The 9,688-nt window shown below is 33.6% G+C and overlaps 1 long non-coding RNA gene across 1 annotated transcript; it reads left to right on the top strand.

The window, feature by feature from the left end:
* The first annotated feature begins 763 nt into the window (after nucleotides 1-763).
* On the top strand, nucleotides 764-8,065 carry LOC143559675 (uncharacterized). The gene is made up of 4 exons (XR_013139984.1): nucleotides 764-875; nucleotides 952-977; nucleotides 7,582-7,671; nucleotides 7,931-8,065. It is a non-coding gene; the product is annotated as an uncharacterized LOC143559675 (long non-coding RNA).
* Nucleotides 8,066-9,688: the final 1,623 nt, after the last annotated feature.

The raw sequence follows: 9,688 nt of genomic DNA, 5'->3' as shown, positions 1-9,688 counted from the left end.
TGAAAACTAATAAACAACTTATCAGATCTATAATTACCAAATCAAAATCTAAGTAATCAATCAACTCATGATTAATACCTTCAACATAATCTAACCCTAGTTATGCTCTGATACCACTTGTGAAGATGATAAAGGTGATGAAGACGAAGATGAAGATAAAGAAGATGATGAAGATGATTGTCTTTTTCAAAAGACGAAATTAAGATGATATTCATCTTAGGAGATGAATTTCAAATAAAAAAAAAATTATGATTGGGAAGGCTTGACAAGTGGCAAATTATGATAGGTCGATGAAAAATCACGTGGAATTTCCCAATGTCACGTGAAAGACTTATTTGGAGGGCTATTATGAGAACTTTCCCCAATCACGCTTATGTCATTGGATCAGAATACCAAGTTTATTGTACAGGCGTATAACCGTAACTAATAACAAAAGGATATGATTATTATCAGGCGAGTCATGACGATACGCTGCCAGGTCGAAGCTTTGTCTTATTGTGTTGAATAATTCACCTTCTGCTCTGACAAACAGACACACATTCCGATCATCTCCACATCCACTTCAATCAACTCACCGTAAGGCAACAAACTCTCTTCAATTAATCTCATGAAACCCTAGAATTTACTATCATGCTATATTGTCCAATTGTTGTTAAATTTATCCTCTCATGTTATGCGATTAAGTATTTTCACAGATCTAAAAAAACAAGTTTCTGACTATTGATGAATTATGTTGTTTTTGTGATAATAATAGGAAGATGTCCACGGAAAAGGTTAATGAGGGATTTCAAGAGGTTGCAGCAGGACCCACTTGCTGGAATCGCTGGTGCACCTTATGATAATAATATTATGCTTTGGAATGCTGTCATTTTTGGGTATCAATTTATTTAATGCTTTCTTTCGTCTCTGGATGATGTCATTTTGATTACTTTAGTTATGTTTTAGTTGCAGTCCGGATGATACTCCTTGGGATGGAGGTACTTGACTCACTTTCATATCTTCATGTTACATACAATATATTGTGGATTCAAGTGTTTAAATTTTGTTCAAAATATAATCTTGAGGATGACAACTTATTGTTTGAGTGAAACATTGTTGAATTAAAAAGTATGTCAGTGTCTTGCTTAGATAGTCATTTGAGAATTGCCGTGTCTAACTTAAACGCTAATGAGAATGCTCACTACATATTACCTAAGAATACAACTATACAACACATTGTCTATATAGATTATAGAGTTCTAAAACTTTCATAATAAACAAAAATGGTTAGCATCTATAGCAACACTATTTGTGTAAGTCTCGAATCTGGATCACTACAGTATGATATCAACCCAAACACGATGTTAGTGCGGAATCCTAACTCCATGTTGATTCAAGAACGAGAATACGATAAACAATATAATGTAACGAACACAATAATACTCCAAATGCACACGATTATATTAATAAATCGTCTGGTACATGAGTTTGCTCTCTTGATGGTGGCCACTGCTGATTAAGAACATCTATCAATGTGAACAGCCAACCATAAACCCTATACTTGTTATCTATATATAGGAAAACCAAAACAACCTAGCCCAAAAAGCCCAAGCCCAACCGAAATCCATAGGGATTTCGGTACTACATCATCATAACCATAATGCAATTCTTCAACACATCTTCGTTTATGTCACTTTAGTCTTGATCATGTTATGGCCTTTTGATATGCGTCAGTCTAACTAATTTATGACCCAACAATCTCCCCCCTAGACTGACGCTTTCAAAACCTTCAGAATCTTTACTTGAACATGATCAGCAACTTCAGCATCTGCATCCAATACTCTACCATCTCCCCCTTATTGACAGCATCATCCAATTTGAATCTCTGATACTTCATTTGCTTCTGTTGCAAGAAATCAGTAATCAGTCTTGAAAGAACAATCAATTTGATAGACAGATCAACCAAAGAATTTTGAAAACGATTAAATAAAACAAAATAAGACAGACATATTTTTGTAATTTTTATTTTCCTGTTATTTTTTTTTATTTTCTTGAAAAGACTTGAAATGAGATCATACCAGTTAAACCAACTATAACACAATAACCGATATCAGATTTCATGAGCTAAAGACAAAAGCTAAAACAAACTTTAAAAAGATTTCTTAACACATTTGTTTCGACAAGAGTAATCAAGAAGTAAAAATAAAATAAATGAAATAAAATAAAACCAAAAAACAACAAATAAAACAAATTTAATTACCCGGTCTTCTTGTAATTTAGCTAATTAGGGATCTAATTTCAGTTTTGATAAAAACCCCGGCTGTATATGAAAAGATTCGAACATGGAATCATATTGTTTAAGGTGTTGTCACAAGGATTCATGTTCAACGTTATTATGACATAAAGAAATAGGTTGATAGCAGGTATAATGAACTTAGCATGATTTTCATTGCATTAGTGACATGAATTAGGTTCAGTTCGGCATAAAGCTTAGATGGACAACACTCATGGACATGTGATGTCTCCTATCTCTTCTCAAAGCGTATTTGGCTTTCCCCAGATCACCCCAATTTGACTCCACCCCCTAGTGCTTGATCAAAAGATTTTTATAGATAAACAAAGAAGAATTTAAGCTTTAAGGTTGAACGTTGGACTTACAAGTCGTCCGGACTTACAAGTCGTCCGGACTTACATGCCTTTCATTCAGAGTGCTTACGACTTACTTGACTTCCCCACCCTTGTAGTTCTAGTTTGACCCTTTAAGCTTTAGGAATACGATTTTTTTTCTTTAATAACACAATAATCAATTTTTTGATATTTTTTTATAATTTTTTTTATTAGTAATTTTTTTAACTTAATAACACCATATTTTTGGTGATCAATACACTAACGGGCTCATGTATGACTGGGTAATTGCTTTTCTGCCTATCCTTCGGAGAGATGTATATGGAGACATGCACATTTCTTCAAAATGACTTTCCACAGTAAGTTTAGCAAATTTAGTTTATATCACTTCAACTTTTACGCATCATGGAAAATTACCATACAAATCAATGACTGTTCTAGAGCCTTTTAAGCTTAATAACTTCACCTGTTAGGCACACATAAACAATTTATCTATCACTTTCCAAATGTTGGATCAATTTTCATTTGAAAATGTTTGAAGCTTCTAAAAAGCTGTTAACTGAATAATATATCACTTCCCAGAGAATTATAGAAGACACACATGTTAAGAACTCTGTCATCCCGGTCACTCTTAAGTTTTCAGGTAAATGGCTATTCCGTATGACCACTAGTGGTTAACAGGACCAAACACATATGAGAATACGTGTCCCTCCAACTTGAAATTACCGACATAATTTTAAGTGAAAGAATTCAAAACACGAAAAACACATCACAATCGCCCCAAATGCTTTTATTCTTTAGGTTAATGGCTATCTTGTGAATCTACGAGTAGATCACCAGACCAAACATATACAAGTATATGTCCTTCAAATTTGTGCAACCGACATAATTTTAAGCGAAAGTGTGTAAAAGAAACTTTTAATAAAAGACACACGCACACCTTTCTGAAAATTTTTAATTTTCTCAACAAAAACACACCCACTCTTTTTAATTTTTTTTTAAATTTTCTCCCCCCTAAATTTGTGCAAAAATTTTGACCAAAAGGAAAAATTTTATGTACAAATTTAACCTCGAAAAGACTCAATCGTCGAAACGTAGTATTTAATAATAATATATGATGAAGTGTGATAGTCAGCCAACTAATGTACTATCATATCTCATGTACGTTCAAGTCATTTTCTCATTTTTGGGAAACAAAATACACTATACTTGAAAAACTATACGTGAACATATTTTTTTTGTATTTTTCTTTTAAATTTAAAATTTTAACATCTTTTTGATTGATCAATCTTTCATACCAAAGTGATACGGTTACATTTTATCTTCAAGACATCATTTTCCCATTTGTGAGAATCTCCCCCAAGGATTAAGCTTGTTTTGAGATTCTGCATCCTTGCGAGTTGAATCTCTGGAACAAACCTTTTAATATGCAATGTATTCCCTGATTTGTTCCTACACACTTAGAGAGCATGTTAAATACGTTTTATCACCCTAAAATCCCGTCCAAGCAACAAATAATCCATTTTATGGTTTAAAGATTTTAAAAACAATGGATATTTGCCCTGTCATGTGCTTGGAACAACCCATTTAATAAATAATGAATTTTTGGTTGTTCCTACACGCATAGCGGGATCAGTTGGACATAGGAACCCAAGTAATAAATGTTTTGGGGTTCCTTTGAGCATCAACATATGTGACCTATTGCCAACTCATATCTTTCCCATCTTTAATAGAATCATTTGTTAATACAGATTCTGTTTGCTGAGTTTTAAGTTTCCAAGTTTGTCTTGGTTTAGTGAAATTTGAAAGAACAGACTTTGGAGGGGAACAATTCGAATTCAAGTTCTTAGAACTCTCAGCACTCTTTCATTTCTAAAAATTTATTTTTCTTTCAATAGTTTCTAAATCATTTGAGTGCAAACCTGTTAATAAATCCTTGAGTATCTGTGACCCGTTATACAGATACACATGGTTTTCTAAAATAAGCATTTTGTTTAACCACTGGGTTTGGTTGAAACCTGTTACCTTTCACCTGAGAAGCTTGTCTATTAACAGGACGATAGTGACACTCCTTTGCCAAATGCCTGCCGTTCCCGCAGACGAAACATGCCTTCATCCTTTTTCTAATGTCAACGGAAGCACTTCCCTCATGTTGTAATTCCTTCTTAGGAAAGGTTTTTCCATTCTTCTTGCACCTTGCTGTCGCCTTCTGATTTTGCTTGTAACAGGGAGCATATAGACGATGAACACAATTTCTGACTATATGTATTGGCGTGTCACATTGGTAACATGTTTGCCTCTTAATATAAATAGCACCTAATGATTTATCAACACATGGAGATCCGGAGGATCTATGAGGACGAGACTGCCCTTGTTGTGCTGATTTCTTATGTGCCTTCCCTTTGTTGCCACAACTCTGTGTATTATTATTAGTACAATTTTGTGTTGTGGTGTCATCTGAGTTTGATGAAACGTTAGAATAAGATTCATTTTCACAAGCCTGGACCCCTTCACTATCAGAAGCAACATCATTTACTATATATGCACCTGAAGTAGAAGCATCAAAATTGTTCACACATTTAAAAACAGGCTTGATTTCCTCTAGGGACCCTGATCCAACAATTTCTGATTGAACCTGTTTACCATACTTCATGTCTTTTACCTTCTTTTCCTGCTCTTTGGTAGGAGGAAGACTAGTATAGTTGTCATTGTATGGTGGGGGAACTTGACTGTATCCTATACCCTCACCTTCGTTTTCTTTCCACCATAATTGATTGTCAATCATTGAATTGACTACTTTACTGGAACCATCAAATTTTTTAAAGTCTAGTTCAGCCCTTTCAAATTTATTAGTTAGATTCAAAATTTCTAACTTGGAGGCTTCCAGTTTAGTAGTTAATTCAGCGATTTCCTGTTCGGCATATAGGTAGTGACAACATTTTATACTAAATTTAGGCTTAAGCTTAGAGAAATCCTTTTGAGTTGTTTCTATTTTTTCTAGGAACGCTTTTTCATTTTTCTTAAGTTTAAAATTTTTAGATTTTACTCTTTCCATGTCTTTAATTAAGTTATCATTGTGGAGCTTATATAATTCTATCTTATCAAAACAATCTTGAGAACATTGTTGAAAACTTACCTCTGCATGCGCACTCTGAAATACTACTTGTGAGGGAGCAGACTGATAAAGAGTACTTCTAGACATTGAGATGGGTTGTGGAGAATCCATTGAGTAATTAAACGAATTAATATGATTTTCCCGCCAAAATTTTTCAAAAATATATGATCTCCAAAATTCTCAAGAAAAATGTCCCACTCAAGAGAAGTATCTAGGAAAAATTTATTTCAAAATAATTTTTTCCGAATTTCCCGCCAAAAATTCACCGAAAATCACCTGAAAAAAAAGTTTTTGCCAAAATTTTCAAGAGTGAAGTCTCGCTTATAATGAGTATTCAAAAAAACTTTCGTTCAAGAATTTTTTTTAATTTCTATTATTTTTTTTACCGAGAACGTTGACTCTGACCGAAAACTAGGTTTGGCCGAGAACTAGGTTTGACCGAGAACACTGCTAGCCGAAAACTCTCTTGACCGAGAACCAGTATTGTTTGATCGAAAAATCTTTAATATGGCCGAGAACACTTGAATTGGGCCGAGAACGACCAAGACAGGCCGAAAACACTTGATTTTGGCCGAAAACGCTTGTTTTAGGCCGAGAACTCTTGTTAGAGAGCCGAAAACAAAGAAAATCTGCCGAGAACTGTCAAGTGCAGCCGAGAACACCGGAAAAACGTGTTTGCAGGCTTATTTTGGTAATAACTAAGTTCCTATTTTGGTGGGATTTAAATTATTTCCAAAGATAACGTAATCTTTGAGCAAACCAACCTTCTTTTTCCTTCTCCGAACTAAATCTCGCCGGAATAACACATAAACAAACCACAAACCACCCAAGATCTTGAATCTGTTAATATCAAAACGAGCCTTGAAAGGTTCAAAAAGCTCTTATACCAATTGTAAGTCCCGAATCTAGATCACTACAGTATGATATCAACCCAAACACGATGTTAGTGTGGAATCCTAACTCCGTGGTGATTCAAGAACGAGAATACGAAAAACAATATAATGTAATGAACACAATAATACTCCAAATGCACACATTTATATTAATAAATCGTCTGGTACATAAGTTTGCTCTCTTGATGGTGGACACTGCTGATTAAGAACATCTATCAATGTGAACAGCCAACCATAAACCCTATACATGTTATCTATATATAGGAAAACCAAAACAACCTAGCCCAAAGCCTAACCGAAATCCATAGGGATTTCGGTACTACATCATCATAACAATAATGCAATTCTCCAACACGTCTTTGTTTATGTCACTTTAGTATTGATCATGTTATGGCATTTTGATATGCGTCAGTCTAGCCAAAATATGACCCAACAATTTGTTATCTCAAGCTTTCTACAAAAATATTGAAAAACCAGTGGGAATGTTCATATCATGAATAAGTCAATCAAATAATGTTCAAAATGCATATGCAAGAATTACAAGTTTGCAGTATGTGAATCAAACTCATGATGGCACGTGGATACTAACATCTATATTAAGTATTGAAAATCGATTGAAGATATTAGACTAGAGAAGAGTAGTAGTACACAGAAGATGATGTCATCTTGAAACAAATTAAGTTTGTACTGCCTTTTTGCTAGTGCGCTATTCTCTGATTCATAAATGAAAGCAGGGGCATCAAAAGGTTTTAGTGATCTCTCGTGTTCCTAATGCACACTCCTTTACATATACGCCTGTTGAAACAATAGATCCAAAGTAAGACTTTTTGAGACTTTTGAGATAATGAATAGTTTTGCTATCATTGTTGGCAATTTTTGTATCATTTTTTTTTTGGAAAATTTAGTACTTTATATGGTAAATATGTTGTATGGTTTTGTTCTTAGCTAACATGTAGTGGACATTCTCAGGTACGTTTAAGCTTACATTGCAATTTTCATAAGACTATCCTAATAAGCCACCGACAATACGCTTTATTTCAAGAATGTTTCACCCAAACAGTAAGTTTTCGTCATCAATAGGCTTATAGCTTTTCAATTAATGGATGTGTTTGTGGGTTGAACAAACAATATGAGCGTCTTAGCTGATTTTGCTTGTTAAATTTATAGGCAAAAAAAGAGAATATATTGTATACTTGTAAATTTATGTACAAAGGAAAATAATTACTTGTTGGTATTCATAATTTTTAGAGGTTAAAGAATCCTTAATTTACTTGTGGCTATCTTTTTATGGGTACTACATTTTTTCCCTACTGGCCAGTCTATGCAGATGGGAGCATATGCTTGGACATCCTTCAAAATCAATGGAGTCCTATTTATGATGCTGCTGCTATTCTTACATCAATTCAGATGAGCTAGCTTTAATGATTCTTAACAATTCTTATGATCTTTGAAATTTTACATGTTTATCTAATTATGTTTAATAGGGATATAAGCACTTGGTTGGTTTCTACTTGCTATACATAGTTAGAAATTGATATAAAAGAAGTCTGGTATATCAAATTCGCAATATAAATACTTTTATAAGCATCTCCCAACTTTTTGCCATTAGCAATATAAATGCTTTTTTAAGCATCTGCCAACTTTCTGTTTGAATTTAGTTTCTCTTAAAAAATAAATCACGTAAATGGATGTAGTAATGTACTGAAAGAAAATTACAGTTATATACTAGAAAATTGCAATCTGAAAAAAAATATACCTTTCTTCAAAAAATTATAACAATACATATATTAATTAAAATATACACTCTTGTTGAAAATGATTTGGAGGGTATAATTGGTATTTTGTATTTAAGTTGTTATATGTGTCAATTTTAATTGCATTAAGTTGGGAAATTTTGTCATTGACAATTCTAGATGTACATCTTGATAGAGTTGGTATAAATATAATTGGATACATACTTGAGTCTTATACGAGTTTCGATGTATGCGCAACTTTGATGAATGAATACTTGGCTTTTGTGTATGATATTCTTAGTGTAACTAAAAGCAAAGCATTTAATAACATCATGTATTTTTTCCGTTGTACTCATTGCTTGGTGGCCTTTACGTATAATATCCTTGTTGAAACTACAAAGTAAATATTTAATAACATCATGTATTCTTTCCATTGTAGTCGTTTCTCTGTGACCCGAACCCAAACTCAGCAGCCAACTCTGAAGCAGCACGATTGTTTAGTGAGAAAAAGCGCGAGTACAATAGAAAAGTGCGTGAGATTGTTGAGCAGAGCTGGACGGCTGACTAAGATTTAACTTGCTGGGGCCGTAACACAGGTTGTTAAAGCATCAATTCCAAGGCCTTTAAGTCATGCTTCTTGAAAACATTAATAATGGTAACAAATGTTAGTTGTAGGTCTGGATATTTAAGTTTCATTTGTAGGGATTTTTTATTATCTTGCATTTCTATTATGTTCTATTACTTGCATTTGATGACTTTTTGTACATAATGATTTCTTGTAATATATTGTCTTGAAATTTGCCCTTTCTTGATGGATGAGGTAACAAGTGTTCAATGAAACCACACATGGCCTAGTGATTAGCACAAATTGGTGCTTCCCATTAGGGACTAGGGAGGTAACAGGTTAGCGTGGATTGGTTAGATTTTCAAGAGATGTGATGTCGGGCATTTGATGATTGTCAATATTGTAACCTGTAGTACTAGGGTTTAGTATCGAGCCCACAGGCCTATTAATCTCTATATATTGTAATTGTATATTGAACGGAAATCAGTGTCTTTTACCATCTTACAGTAAAGTAGTTATGTTGTATAATGTCATTATATTTAGTGCTTTCTAACGTCAGTTCTTAGCGTAAATGAGTTGGAAAAATGATTGATAAACTAAGAAAACGGTTGAATTGTAAGTGTTGACAGTGCGTAGTCAGTCCACGGCTGCGGCATTAACTGTGGAGGAGGTTCTTACTGTTTATTGAAACTTATTTTTTCATGCTATTTAAGCAATATGTTTGCCTGATTTGACTCTTTTGCAAATTAAAAAAGACTTTAGATTTGTGTCATCCGGA

This window comes from Bidens hawaiensis, unplaced genomic scaffold (assembly GCF_021521415.1).
Source record: "Bidens hawaiensis isolate Kalapana, Puna unplaced genomic scaffold, B.hawaiensis_p1.1 tig00020020_1, whole genome shotgun sequence".
Taxonomy (NCBI): Eukaryota; Viridiplantae; Streptophyta; class Magnoliopsida; order Asterales; family Asteraceae; genus Bidens; species Bidens hawaiensis.
This window is presented reverse-complemented; position numbering and strand designations above follow the sequence as displayed.